The sequence below is a fragment of the Sarcophilus harrisii genome, chromosome 1 (genome assembly GCF_902635505.1).
Source record: "Sarcophilus harrisii chromosome 1, mSarHar1.11, whole genome shotgun sequence".
NCBI lineage: Eukaryota > Metazoa > Chordata > Mammalia > Dasyuromorphia > Dasyuridae > Sarcophilus > Sarcophilus harrisii.
In genome coordinates, this window is record NC_045426.1 from 232,873,469 (window position 1) to 232,888,641 (window position 15,173).

The following is a 15,173-nucleotide window of genomic DNA, read 5'->3' on the forward strand; positions in this document are numbered from 1 at the left end:
AGGAGTGACACCTTGGAAGAGGACATTTCTGGGCTATGGACATCTTCTTCTCTGGGTAGCAGGAAATTTCTATTGTCATGGCTTTATTATTTGTTAGAGAGGTTATGAAAGTCACCTCCACAAATTCCATCTTCAATCCCACACCTCCTAAGTACCCTCTAAATGAGGAAGGCAGTACCTGACCATTAAAAGGAGGGGGGGAGATACACTAAAGAAAAGAAAATTAGATTATTTAGTTACATTAATTAATTACATCAACTTGAGGATTCTAGTCACCTTTGGAATATATAGATCCTCCAGAGATCTCTCCATTACCCTATTTCTAAGACAGAGACCCTTATTTGTGAATTCTACCAAAGAACAGGAGGGATCAAGGAGTTCTCAGTAGGAACAGACTCCCTAGGTGGCTTTTAATAGTTGCTTTCTGAGCAACGGCTAGGGGGTAATCTATATCTCTCCACCTATAATTGCTTCTTTTTACCTGTCTTTCTGTCTGTAATTGCTAGCATATTTGTTGCTAGGTGGAGGGTGCTGTTTTGTGGGAACAAGCAGGCTGATTTTTTTTTCCTTAACCCTAAACCCTCAGATTAGCTGAGGCTAAGAGCCATCTTTCACCATCTCCGAGGCAGGAAGAAAAGGGGATCCCTGCAGTTATTCTGAAAGTGTGAAATTATGGAGCCTGTGCTGTTGAGAGCCCCAAATTTAGCCTGCCACAAAGAAACAAAAGATTGCTCCTCAAGGCTTTAGTTTTCTGAACCTTGGGCATGTTCCCCTGGGTGGAACACTGCGGCCTTGGCCAGGCAAATGCCAGCATTGATGTTTGAGCCAATACATTGCCTTTTTATTAGAGTAATCATTAAAGCTGGGGGAGAGTGGGAAGGGGATTGAGGGGAAGGTGGAGTAGAGGAGAAGTAGGGGAGGAGAGGAGGAGGTAGACAAGTAAATCCGTTTTATCAGACCCTGCATATCTTATGAAAGCACATTTCAGCTCTTTGGCTTTTGGAAAGCTCTTCATACCCTTTAATTTTCTAATAAAAAGGAATTACGTTTGCTGAAAAGGCAGTAACCAGATTCACTGTCATTGTCTTTTGCAGGGACCATAATTCCTGTCTTGGGTGCCTGCCTGCATGGGAGGGAACTAAATTGTGTGGTCCCAGGTGAAGCCTGTGTTGGCAGCCAGAAAGGCAAGGGGACAGGTTGTAGTAGAGTAGGGAAAAGGAAAGCTAGCAGAAGGGACTCCAGTCCTCATTAGGAGGCCATTACCATTCCCACCCCTCCTCTCCTTTGCTGTTAAAATCTGTAAAGCAGGCAGACACAAGTGCACAACACACACACACACACACACACACACACACACATACACACACCCCCATCTTGCTCAAGACCTTCCTAGGATTCCCTAAACTATTGTTTATTTTCAGGGAATAGACAATTCATTTGCACCTAATGTGCCACACAAGAAGCATAGCACAATCTAAGGGAGAAGTCTCTCCATGATCTGAAATTCCAGAATCTCCTGTCTCTAAGGAATAATTATCCTTAGATGCATCTTCTTGCATATGACCAGGTTGGCCCCCAAATTACCCCAGAGGAAATGAGGGAGGCTTCATGCCTCTTGAAAGAAAGCCAGGTGGCTTAATACCATTCTCTTGGTGGCCTTCTGGATATTCAATTCTGGAACTCACTAGAAGTGAGGAGATATCCCATTTGAACTTCCAACCAGACACCATCATGAAGAAGTCTGTCTACTCACCTTTTCTTTATGCCCAAGAGGGACCTGCTCACCTCCACCTCTGAAGGGCAGAAGGTGATTTCCACAGAAAAACTTAGGGAGTGCCACCCAACTGTTTCAGACTTGCACAGGAGTGAGACATGAAGAGCACAAAGTCAAGCCTTCTTTTGTCTTTGTGAGCCAGGAAATTACAGGGTATCAGGTCACTCATCTTGCTAGAAATGTGTTCTCTGGGAATTTTCTATCTTAACAATCAGGAGGAAAAAAAACACAGGTTCCTGTCTTCCTGAGCCTGAGGCAGGCAGACAGGGTATCACAATTACCCTTTGCTTACCAGTCCCTCCTAAAGCACTCTGACTTAGGGTACTTCCCTTTATAGCTGGCACCCTTCCCAAATCCAAACCCTTCTCCCATCCCCCTGTTTACTATATCCCAGCATTCATTTTGGCTTATGGTTCTCAGTGAAGCTTCTATTTGAGAGGATAAATCGCCTATTTTTTTTCCTCTCTAGGGTATTTCTAGTGGGTTGGTTTTTGTGCTTAGATTTAGGATTCAAAGAACCTTTGGATTTCTAGTTTTAGTGGCGAATCCTGAAATGAAATGATCTCTGAGGAAGATCCTTGCTTATTAAATGAGGTGCCCGTATTTGAAATCCCCTTGGGAAATGTAAAAAAAAAAACCCTAATTAAACATATATTTATTTTAAAACCTAATATGTGCTAGATAATAGGGATACAGCAATTAAAAAAAAACCAGTTCTGGCCCTCAAGGAGCTCACATTCACCATAGAAATGCAAGTTAGTATTTTTAAAAAATAGAGAGAAAAAGATAAGACCCATAGGCAAGATTTCTTTCTAAGCACATGATTCTATCCCTCACTCAGCTAGAAGGAATCCTCTGACCAGGCAGTAGCTATTAAATGGCTTTGGTCACCAGGAATGACAAGTCACCATTTCAGGTCTCTGCTTGGCATGACCTGCCATGTAAAGGCTTTCAGGGAAACCGGATGGGTGAGGGGGCTTGACTGATGCCCCCACAACAGCAAAGCTCTGCTCGCCTTGCAAACTGCAGATCAGCTGCTCTCCAAAAAGAAAGACCTTGTTATAAGAGGCTTCAGAGAGAAAGAAAGAGACAAGGCTTTCTAGATGAGCCCATCTGGGAGCCAACACTGTTTTCCTGATTCATGGAAACATCTGTTCGTTTCTCTCCTCTCTGAGGGGGGCCGAAGCTTTTAACAAGAGGTGAACAGTTTGGCTATCCTGGATACACTAGAAAGAGGGTATATACATACCCCCACACCACTGGGTACTGCCCCCACCCTAAGGATGGGTTAAGGCTGTTCAGGAGGTATGGCCAAGGTATCTCTTTTACTCTAGAGAAATGTGAGCAAAAAAGAAAATGAAAAAAAGATGCCCTTCAAGAGCCTCCACAATTTGGCCCTTTCCTATCTCTTAGCTTCCTTTTCTCCATGCAGCGTTCCCCTATGGCCTTGAGATTGTTGTTTCCCTGAATGAAATGGCCTCTCCCTCCTCCTCCCTCTTACTTCTTCCTTCCTTAAAAGCCTAGCTTAAGGTCTGTTGCCTTCTTGTGCCTTCACAGACTATTTTAGTCCAAAACAGTTTTTCCCTCTTCTGAATTCCTAAAGCACTAGCCAGTCAGTCAATAAGCATTTATTATAAGCTTAGTATGTGCCAAGCACTGTGCTAAATCCCGTGAGTATTAAATTAAAAACAACAACAACAAAAATCCTTCCCTTTAGGAATTCTCATTCTAATGGAACAGACAAATATGAAAATAACTGATGATTACATATACAAAACAGATATAAAGTAATCTCAGAAGAATAGGCCCAGGATGGGGGAAAAACCTCCTGTAGAAGGGCATTGAGTCATGAAGGAATCCATGGAAACTACAAGGCACAGTAAAGAGGGAGAGCAATCCAGACCCAGGGGCTGGCCTATACAAAGACACAGAGATAGAAGATGGAATATGGTGTCCAGCAAGTAGGCCAGTGTGGCTAGACTGAAATGATCGCTTACTTTTCTCTAGTTGTTTTCTGTGAGTGAATGAATTTCTCTCTCTGTTCCCAAAGCTAAGTACATAGTAGGCATTCAATAAAGGTCTACTGAATTGATGTTTTGAATTCCTAAAGGATAATGACCAAGCCTTCCTTATGTTGCTTTTATGTTCCCCACCATTACCCAGCATCTGGCTGACCACCTCGCAGACCCTTATTCTAGAGGTGATGGAATTAATGGCTTCTGATAAATAAGATAAGGAATATTGGTAGGAAGAGGCCAGATCCAATCATCTGCACTTGGAGAGTGGAAAGGAGTAACCTTCACTAAGCATGGCAGGAAATAAAGCACGGAACCTGAAATTTAGACTCCAACTTCCCCAAATAGCCAGATTTAAGGAAAAAAGACAATGTTCCAGTTGATAGAGTGATGATGGTGATTGATGATGGTGAGGGTAGAAGATTGCATTTATATAATGTCATCCCATTTCTAAAGCTTATTCATCTATATCAGATTTGAGTCAATTTTTCGTATCTTACCAAGTACCCACTGTGTTCAAGGACTTATACTAAGCACTGCAGGTACAAAGTCAAAAGCAACAAAGCCCCTTCCCCTGTGAGGAGCAAGGAGACCTACCATCAATATAACTAAGAAAGTAATTAGAGGAGGGAAGAAGGAAGTGAATTATCAGGAAACCTATATGGGATAAGATAGTATGTTATCTTACCTTGAAAGAAAGATGGGTATTCTCAAAGACAGAGAAGAGGGAGTAAATTCCAGGCAAGGCAGATCCATTGGGCAGGAGATGAAATACAGTGCTCAGCAAACAACCATTTCAGGTTAGCTAGAATGTTCATGAAAGGAAATAATGTAAAACCAACCTGGAAAATCAGTTAAAAACAGGTTGTGGAGAGCCTTAAATCCAAGCTAAGAGTTGATATTTGATCCTATTGACAATAGAAAGCCACTGAAAGTTGTTAAGTTGAAAGATATAAGGTCAGAGTGATGACCAACTATGAATAACTCAATTCTTCTTAGCAACACAACGATATAATACAAAGGATTTACAATGAAAAATGCTATCCATATTTAGATTAAGAATTAATGTATTCTGAATGTCAATCGAAACATATATTTTCACTTTATTTTTTTCGTGTTTTTTTTTCTTTTGATCTGTTTCTTTTTTCACAACTGTGACTAATATGGGAATATGTTTTACATGATAGCACATGTAGAACCTATCAAATTGCCTACCATTCTTGAAAGAGGGGAGGGGGATGAAGGGAGAAAAATTTGGAACTCAAAATCTTGTAAAAGAATGAGCGCTAAATATTGTCTTGACATGTAATTGGGAAAAATAAAAAAAAACTATTAAAAATAAAATTAAAAAAACTAAAAGAAAATAAATTTATTACTTTGCCTCAGGAAGACTTTTGTTAGTTGTTTGGAAATATGAAGACTTCTTAGATTATTAGAATAATCTAGGAAAGAAGGGATGATGTTCTAAATTAGAGCGTGGCTATGACGAGTGGACAGCCACAGATTTGAGAAACTTTAAGGCAGAATCATCAAGATTTGCCATGAGTATATGTTTGGAAACATTTGAGAGTGAAAAGTAAGAGACAAGAATTAAAGGATGATCCTGAGATTAGGAGACCTCAGCAAATATATAGCAATTTGATGGAGAGCATAATTTAATATGCAAAATGAGAACACTCAGACCCATGGTGCTGTGAAAAACAAAGAATACCAGCTCTAGAATTTAAGGACTTGATACCTGTAGGATCTTGGGCAATTTATTTAGCTTCCTTAGGCCTCAGTTACCTGAGATATAAAAGAAAGGGATGGGACTAGTTCATCACAATTGTCCCTTCCATACTTATCTCTGATCCTGTGGTCTCACCTATGGCTCACAAAAATTAGTTGCAAGTAAAATCCAGTCTACTTGATTGCTCAGTTGTGGGGGAGAAGGGGAAGGGAAGAGAAACACCTTTGTTCCTTATGAACTATGGCATCTTATCCTGGCAGTGGCTATGAAACAGGAAGAAGAAAAGAGAGAAGGGTAAGCAAGAATTTGGACAGTTGTCTTATCAAGGCAGAGCCTAAGGGGAATCAGTGTTCTCATGTCACAGGTATTTTTTTTTTTTCTTCCTTGTGACTCTGAATGACCAATGATGGGAAATTTTTGATGCAAAGGAAATGGTAGAACATTAATAGATTCAAGAAAATTTGCTACAGATCTCCCCGCCCAAATCTTACCTAGCTAAAGATTGTAAACCAAGGAGGCAGGAACAGGTGGGATAAGGCATTTGTGAATCATAAGCAAAGTTTTTAAATGGTATCTTTGTGTTCTTTTTTTAATGACTTTCAATCTCCACTGTAATAGTCAGGAATCTATCATAAAATTAATACCTCTGTGCCAAGGAAAATGGAGTTTCTGGAATTAAAATTGTGCATATTTATAAAAGTAATAGTTTTTTTTTTAAGGCAGCCTAGAAATTGGAAAGACCTGGATTCAAATCATGGCACTGACACATACTAACTTTGTGATCCAGGCCAAGTCATTTAATATATCTGTGGCCCAGGGAAGCTCTCCAAGATTAAAAGATGCCCATCTGCATTGGAGGAAAGACTTTCCTCACTAGGAGTCCCATATACCAATACATTCCCAGGCTCTGATTCTTTTCTTTTCCAAAGTTAAAAGTATTTATCTTCTGAATGGACAAGTTGCTTCCCATAAGCACAATAGGAAGCTGTCTACCTCACATATCCTTAAAGTATTAAAGTCAAGAGCAATCTGGACTTTTTCTCTCTTGAAATCAAATGTTATTAGGACAATTATGTCACATCACCTACAAGTGTCCTGGTCTACAGTGAGGCTGATATTGCATACTAGTGCTTTCTAGGAGAAAAACAACTATCTCTGCAGTATACATTATCACTTAGCATCATCCAGTTTTAGCGCCTCTAGGGATTGGTCTGTTACTGCTTCTCTGGGGAACTAGTTCTTCTGATGTTTCAGGCACTTAAATAGCCTCCCCCGTCTTTCTCTCCTCTCTCCAATTTCCCTCTTTCCTTTCTCCCCCAACCCAGTCCCAGGTTCTGTCCTGAACAATTCCCTGGGAGTTGACATCTTCCCATTGTTATAACAATCATTTGGGATAACTCAAATTTTCTAACTCACTTTTTGGTAGCCAAGCCACTTCAGTCTCTCTGTACCTCAATTTCTCTTAACATTATCATCCTTCAAAAACTTGTATTGAAGATAAACCACCTCCATCATCATCTAAAGCCTTTTGAGCACTCACTATATGATGGCTCAGTTGAGGTAGTGTTTGATAAGTTTGGAGGGAGTGAAAAAGACCTCCATCCACTTCTTGATCTGGGGGAACCTCTAACCTAGAGAAGGAAACAAGGTATTCATTAATCATACAGAGATAAAAAGTTTGTATCTAACTAAAATATATAGCAGTTAGTAAACAAAGACTGTATATTTAATGATAGCTGGTCAGTGAGTTGTTTCGGTCAGAGACTTTTTGGAGAAAAATTGCTTATCCTGAAGAAAACAAATATATTGTATTATTTTGCAAAAACTTATTTGCTATCATATGGCCTTTGGCGTGACAAAGACCTGATATCAATCTTAACTCTAATATTTGCTAGTTGTATGATCATTGTGTATGATCAGAAAAGTAACCTCCTCGACCTCTGTTTCCTCATTTGAAAACAATATCTGGATTCTCACAGGGGTGTTGTGAGGTTTGTAGACAACGTACTGCAATGCTTGGCAAACCTTTAAGAGGTATCTAAATGTCAGTTATTATTAATTTAGGTTGAAAGAAAAAAAGGGGCTTAAGCGGTGTCTTGAGGAAGCCCCTGACTCTCCTCTCCACCACCGGATTCCCTATGTCACCACTCACCAGTTTGTTTAGTGCACAAGTTCAGGGAAATCTATTTCTTGCCCTTGAGAATTGCCCTCCAGAGGGGAGGTATCTTCTGTTGGGGGAAAGCTTCTATCACTAGGTTTTGTAGCTCCTGACTTCTACATTTCCTCCCACAGCCTGCCCCTCCTCACGGCCCCCACTCGGCCTTCTCCCAGACACAGCCCTTCCTTGGCTGGTTTCCCCAGACACCTGACCTTGTGTCTAGTGGTCTTTCTGTCTGTCTGGACAACTGGAACCCATCAGGCCACTTTTTGTTACCTCCTCCCCCCTCCTAATTTTTGTTTTCATTTGAAAATATTTTCTACTTTTTGCACTGAGTGGAAATAGCTGGGAAGAGGAGGTTGAGAAGAGGGAATGAAGGAGGAAGAGGACGGAAAAAAGAGGGAGGAATGGCGATCAAGGGGAAGAGGAGGAGGTTCTCCAGACTCACACACAAACAGAAATAAATATCATTTCTATTTTTCCCCTTCCTCATTTTCGTTTTCCGACTCCCCAGACGGTTTCCAGGGGGCTTAGCATTTTCAAAGCCTCGCGTAAGCGTCTCTGACAATGGGAAGTGGTGCCTTTTCGCCCGCGGCCGGCACCGTTTTAAATGAGGTCCCAGGTAGCCATGGTTACCTCTCCTCTTCGGTGGGAGATGACTTTTATTTCCTGCCTTTTGTGTTTGCACATCTCAGATACACATCCTCCTGCCCCCTAATTGGCATTCACACTTCGGGGCCGCGCGAAAGGGATCGACCAAACAAGCAGGAACGCCAGGGGCGGGCAGGAGAGCGCCTAGGACTGGACAAGCTTGGGACCCAGAGACCAAGGGGGTCAGGGTTTGGGGAGGCGGACAAAAGAGCGGGAGGAAGACGGTGTGGGTGAGAGAGGCAGGGTGGAGGAACCGAAGGGGACTCATGCGGGGGAGAGAGAGCGAGCTCAGGGGAAGGTGGGAGGGGCGCTGAGGAGGGAGGAAGGTCATCAGATTTGCCCACGGGACATGAAAAGCCACCCGGATCGAGGCAGATTTTTCTGCGCCCCCTGGGAGGCCCCAGGAGCCCAGTCCTCTTGCTCCCCCTCCCTGTAAGAACATACCCCTCATGTTCTCCACCAACCCTCACATCAGTTCCGGGGAAAGGAAAGAGGAGCGCGGCAGGGACTGCTCCAGGGACCCAGGTACCGCGCTCCCGGGTAGGTGGGTGGGTGGGACTGATCAGAACTGGTGCCCCGGATAGTCCCGGGAGCTGAGAGGGCCAGGAGCCAAGCAGGGTGACGGAGCTCACCCTTCGCTTTCCCTTATGCCCTGTGGCCCCACTGCATGACCTGAGCTGGGAAGTGGGTGGGGAGGGAAACGGGTGGAACTTGTCCTCCAGCAGCCGCCCAGGCGGCGCACAAGTCGGGCACCGGGGCCAATCCAACGCGGAACGCGGTCCCAGGCCGCCGCCGCCGCCACCTCCGCCTAATGGCCGGGATATCTGCGTGTATCTGCGGCTCGCTCTCTACCTCTCCCCGCCCCCCCCCCCCCTTCCCCATCCCTAGGCCAGCGGCGGCGGCAAGAGCCTAGAGCTGGAAGGGGGAGCTGAAAGCGTCGTGCGGCACACAGCATGCCACGGCTCGTTGGCTTTTGCAGGAGCCCTGGGAACCGGGTGCGAGGATTGGAGATGCGGGGAGAGGGGAGGTGGGGAGGGGGAGGCTCGGGGCGGAGCGCGCTCTCTCTGCCCCTGATTGATGGGCAATCAAGGGGTTCGTGCTGCAGAAGCAGCGCGCGGGACGTGGGCAAAAAAAGCTGCCGCTCTGGTGAAAGGTGGAGGGGTGCGGGGGAGGGGGAGTCTCAGAGAATGTTCCGGGAGGAAGAGGGGGAGGGGCCGCACTCCACGCCGAGTGTACCTCACTCCTCTTCCAAACCCGGCCCCCCGAACAAAGGATTTCTCATTCCACTTTCTGCTGCGAGGCTTAATTGCAAAATAAATACGCGCATTTGTACGCACAAGGAGCCGGGGAGGTGGGGAAGAAGGGGGGGGGGGGAGTGGGGGAAAGGGTGGGGGCGGCCCCGTGTCAGACAGCTAGCTCTTAGAGCATTGCATCGGGGGCCTGATTGAGCCTGGCCACCCTGGGTGCCGCACCTGCCCCTCCAGCCCCAATCTGTTAGCGGCTCGGGCGTCCCCGCGTGTGCGGCACAGCGAGGGCAGAGCGGTGCCAGTCAGCCGCGCGGGAGTGACAGCTCGCTAAGCAGCTCGGAACGCTGATTGCAGTGTAACGTGGGGAAGCGGACATGTTGGCTTGGCTCTGCTCGCGGGAAAACAATTTGCAAAACTATGCGGGGGGGGGGGGGGGGATAGGCGAGAGCACCCTGCTTCTGCTCAGGGGTGAGGGCTGCGGAGCGGAGGGAGGGAGGAGAGGTACTCACCACGGGTGGGTTTAGACTTGCAGATGACCTTGTTTATACCTACCCAGCGGAAGCGAGCTTGCACAATGGTGGCACTTGGATGTACATGTGGACTGCATAGGGACTTACAGGGACGAGGGAGATTGAAAAGCCTTTCAGTTTACTGAGTGCACCCAGATCTGGCCATCGCTCCCTCAGCTTTTTCCAGGGAAAGGGTTTGTACAGCTTCTGAATTAAGAAAACAAACCAAACTCAAAACATTCTGGTCCAGAAGGACTAGAGGATACCAGCTTATCTCCTATTTTCTTTTTCTCTACCCAACCCCCACCCACTATGGCAAGAGATAGATAGACATAAATACACAACTTTGCTGCTCTCCCAGATAGCTTCAATCTCTTCCCCGCCTATCAAAAAAAAATTTATCTATGAAGTACAAGAAAACACTTTCAGAACCTGGGGTATTAGCATCAGTACCAGTTTTGAGCCAGTCATGTGCTAAAGATACCATTTCTTCCTCTCTTTTCCAGGTGGTTTGGAGGGGATGTTTAGGAAGTGGGGGGATTGCTATCAGAAAGACCTAGTTCCAGCTTTATGATTGTTTTGAAATAGTTCTTTATTTTTCAAAATACATGCAAAGATGATTTTCAACATCCATCCTTGCAAAATCTTGTGTTCCAAGTTTTTCTCCCTCCCTCCCATCTTCCCCTTCCCCTAGAAAGCAAGTAATCCAATATTACTTAAGTTAAATATATTAAACATGTGCAATTCTTCTAAACATATTTCCACATTTATCAACCAGCTTTACGATTTTACAGAGACCTCTAATGCCACTCTCACTCATGCCTAACCCCCTCCATCACAGTAATTAGAGGGTAAGGGAAGTAAAAACGAATTCTGTTCTTTTCTCAAATTTGTATTGCACCTCTTTTATGTGCTCTGTGCCCAGATCTGTACGGTGTCTGGGAAGGAGAAAGTGACTAACTTTGAGACCTATTTGAGATCTAACCTATTTGGGACTCATTGTCTTCATCTGTGAAATAAAGGAAATTGGAGAAGATCCCTTACAATTCTCAATCTTTGATCTTTATGGTCAAAATAGTCATTTGAAACAGATCTTCAGTGTAGGAGCATGTGTCTAGGTTTCAGGCAATCTCCTCTGGCCTTTGCCACTACTTGTGTGTCTTTGGGTCTTTTCTTAGCTTCATTTTCCTTCTCTGTAAAAGGAAGCATTTCCAGAATACTTCATAATGTCTCTTTCAGCTTAGACATACCATGTCTCCTTGATTCTAGAAAAATTAGGCCCAGCCCTGAAAATCAAGCAGGGGGAAAAAATACACACAGTAGGGAAACAATTCAGTAACAGTATCAGACAGTAAAGTGTATGTATCTAAAGTGAGGTTTCTTCATACTAAGTATCCCTGAGATCTCTGACGAGGAGAAAGCACTCACTTTTGGTTGAAATGATTGGGGAGTCTTCATGAAGGAGGAGGAGTTTGTCCTGGGCCTTATAAGATGGGTGATGGGGTTTGGATAGGTAAAGAGGAAAGAAAGGATATTGAAGAAGGGAAGGATATGTGGGAGAAGCTTGAGTAAGAGTGTGGAGATGTGGAAATGAGCATACCCTTCAAATTTGACCCTGAGAAAAGTGATCAGAAGTACAGATTTTAAGGAGGGGAGTAGTGTACTCTGACTACGTCGGCTCACCTCCTCAGACAGGTTTACAAGCTCCTTATGGACTCTAGGATAAAATATAAGTGCCTCTTTCTGACTTTTAGAAATCTTTCACAATCTGGCTCCTACCTGTCTCTGGGCTGATTGTGTATCACTCCCCACAAACACTCTCTTTTCTAGTTATACTGAGCTACTTGGTATTTCCCTGTGCAACATTCTTTTGCCCACCTCAGGGCTTTTGCACATGCTAGCTTCCATGCCCATAATCTTTTCCTTCTTCACCCTTTCCCCTAGCTCTCTTCATGGCTCAATGCTGAAGCCTTTCCTGATTTTACTCTTCCTCTTTCCTTCAGTCATCAATGGTCCTTCACTTTGTATTCAGTTTTTGCAGCTATTTTGTATTTATATCACTGTCTGCATTATCCTCCCCACTCCTACCTTAATTCCTTAATATAAAAGTGGGATACTTGAAGTCAGGGATTTTTTTTTGTCTTTGCATCTCTAGGTCTTTGAATAAGTGCCAAGCATCTAATAAGAGATGATGAAGGTTTTGGATTGAATTGAAATGGGGGAAAATAGGCTGGTGCTAGACTGTGGAAAGATCCAAATGTCCACTGGAGGGGTTAATACTTTCTACTGGGACCAGATATAGTTTTTTGGGGAAAGTGAATAAACCAGCCTTACCACCTCCACCACTTCCTTCCACATCCCCAAAGAACAGCACATTATTTTCTTAACATTGGTTGCCTCTTGTAGATTTTGCCGGCATTAATGAAGTTATGAGACCTTTCGTAACTCTGTTATTAAAGCCATAAAGCATGACCTCCTCACTCCTAACCAGTTCATGGTTGGCTACCAAGAGCTTTGTGTGCACTAGGCTTTTAGCAGCTATTAGCTGAGGCAGAAGGAATTCTGGAGAGAATCAAACAAAATCCTGGGTGAATAACAAAAAAAAAAAAAAAACACACCTGGGAACAAGAGTCATGGACAGACTGGGGCCACTGTATTAGGAGGCATCTCTAAGGGAGGGGTGAACCATTTGAAGCTAGAAGAAAGGCCAGGTGGGGAAAGAATAGTGATGAGAATGAAAGGTTTAGGGAAGAGAATGAGGGGCAGCAGGTTGGACAACTCCAGGAGGCATAAGCAAGACAATGGTGTTTTCCCTGTTTTGCAAAGAAGAGGGGTCAATTGAGTGGGTACTGAGGCAATAAGCAGAGCAAGGAGATAGGTGAGTTGGAGTGGTCAGGGAGGTGGGAATTAAATGGGGAGGGAAATGGCAGTCTAGGCGTGAGAAGAATAACATTAGAAAATACTGTGAGCAAATATGGAGATGGAAACGAAAGAGTTAGATTCTGGGGACAGTGGGAAGACCAGTTTGCCTAGACTAAAAGTCGTAGGTAGGAGAGGAACGGAAGGCAAACGTGAAACAAGGCTAATAGCCTTTTTAGATGTCACAGTAACTGGTACAGGGCTGAAAATATGCTAGGTACTTAGATACAGGTATGCTGATTAATTGGACCATCCCAGAATATTCAAAACAGGAAGGCTCCCAACTTAAAACTCTCTGAGTCAGCTTTGTTCTGCAAAAGCAATGGGTTAAATTTCCTAGGGATCAAGGAGTCTGGGAGGGGAGTATGGGAGGGACCATTGGGCCCTCCTATTCTTACAGTTTTCTCCCTTCAACCCAGGAGGCACAGGAGAGTCCGTCTCTTGTGGGTGTGCCTTGGTGGAGGAGGTAGGTTCTGAGCCAGCAGGAAGAGACCAGGAAAGGGAGTGCCAGAGACGGGGGAGCCTCATAGATGTTGACATATTTTTCTCTGACTGTGACAGCACAGTGGTGCCTCCTTGTTCTCAGGCATCCAGCTACCTGAGTCCAGGGATTTGCCAGCTGTCAGCATCAGGCACAGTAAAGGAAGCTGAGAAGGCAAGGACAGAAAAGGCAAGGAGGCTGTCACAGTGGCAGGAGGGCTAGGCTGGATGGCTTGCTTTGGAGTAAGCTGACTAGGGGGAAAATGGAGGGTATGAACATTTGGGGCACTTATGGGGACCAGAGGCTTCATCTGGAATGAAAGCAGCAGCAGGCAGGGGGTGTGGAGATGTCCATCTGGGAGCCTGCAGAATTGAAAGCTGTGAGGCTGATAGTTGTTTATGAGGTGGCATTTCCAATCTGCAGAGGGCCCTGCTGCCATTCTCATTAACTTCTCGTCAGTCAGTAAGCCCTGGAGAGATGGGCATATGAATCTGGGAGGGACCCCGAGGCCATCTAGTCCTGCTCCCTCCTTTAACAGATGAGGAAACTGAGGTCCAGAGAAACAAAGCCAGACTGAAACTTGAGAGCCCTATAAGAGCCCCCAATAAGGTAAGGACTTGAATTCTCAGTCTCTCTTAAAGTGACTGTTGTGCATACTTTTGACAGCTGAGCTAAAGCTGCACAGTCATACCTTTCTAGCTCCTCTCTCAGGGAAGAAAAGCACTTCCTCTGTTGCTGGGGTGACCAAACATGCCCTCTTTACTTCATTTCATTTTCTAACTACTCACTACCAGTGAATCTAGTCCTTCATATTACACAGGGGGAAATGGAGGCCTAGGGAAGATGATTACCTGCCGTATACGTATGTGTATATATATTCTAGAGTATATATATGTATGCATGTGTATATGTGTATATACATATATACTTGTCTTCTTGAGGTCAACAATTAAAAGGATAATTGTTTGGCTACAAATGAAAATACTCACATCAGCACTTCTAGAGATGGTGATGGACAAGGGGCCAGTGGGTAGAATATCAAATGAACCATGGCTGACCAGCCTGGTCAGTTCCCCAGGATCCTATAGACTACTGGGAGAGAGATTAGAGCCTAGACCAGGTACTGGGCTGAGGAAAAGGCTGCACAGAAAGAAGAGGCAAAGCTTCTAGTCTGGTTTGGGGAAATGACACACATACACACACACACACACACGAAACAATTGTAGGGTGTTAATAATGGAAGGGGGGCTTTCTGTGTGCATAGAAAGAACTATCAGATGGGTGGTAGAAGTACTAATATCTTGCCTGGACCCTGCTACTGACTAGCTGTGTGATAATGGCAAATCTCATAACATCTCTGGGCCTTTTGTATAGGGTGATCTTTAGGATCTCATATGGCTCTACCATTCTTCTAAGGTGATTTCTAAATGTGAGATTGTCTGCTAAAGCAAAGTACTGTGGGAATTCAGAGAAACGAGAGGTTACTGTGGGCTGGTCTAGGAGAGCTTATTGGAGAATTTGGGTATTGAGTTGGGCCCTGAAGGACCCAGGGACCTTTTAGGGGGTGGGATACAGTAAGAATAAAGGAAAATAAGAGGGGAATGAGGACACAATTACAGAGGGCAGCTTGTTTAGAGTGATAGGTAGATGTTAGGCAGAAGGGGATTGGATGGGGGGGGGGGCAGTTAGT

At 44.5% G+C, this 15,173-nt stretch overlaps 1 protein-coding gene across 9 annotated transcripts in view; it reads left to right on the plus strand.

Annotated features, from left to right (window-relative positions):
* Positions 1 to 15,173, plus strand: part of RAI1 (retinoic acid induced 1) — a 299,466-nt gene that overhangs the window by 181,678 nt on the left and 102,615 nt on the right. For 2 of the 9 annotated variants that reach the window (XM_031938419.1, XM_031938422.1), the window contains exon 1: positions 5,119 to 8,852. The exons of 6 other annotated variants lie outside the window; for them this stretch is intronic. The gene's annotated coding sequence lies outside the window, so the exon portion shown is untranslated. Of the gene's footprint in view, positions 1 to 5,118; positions 8,853 to 10,812; positions 14,093 to 15,173 lie in introns of those variants that run through there. One more of the 9 variants, XM_031938427.1, reaches the window with a different exon arrangement.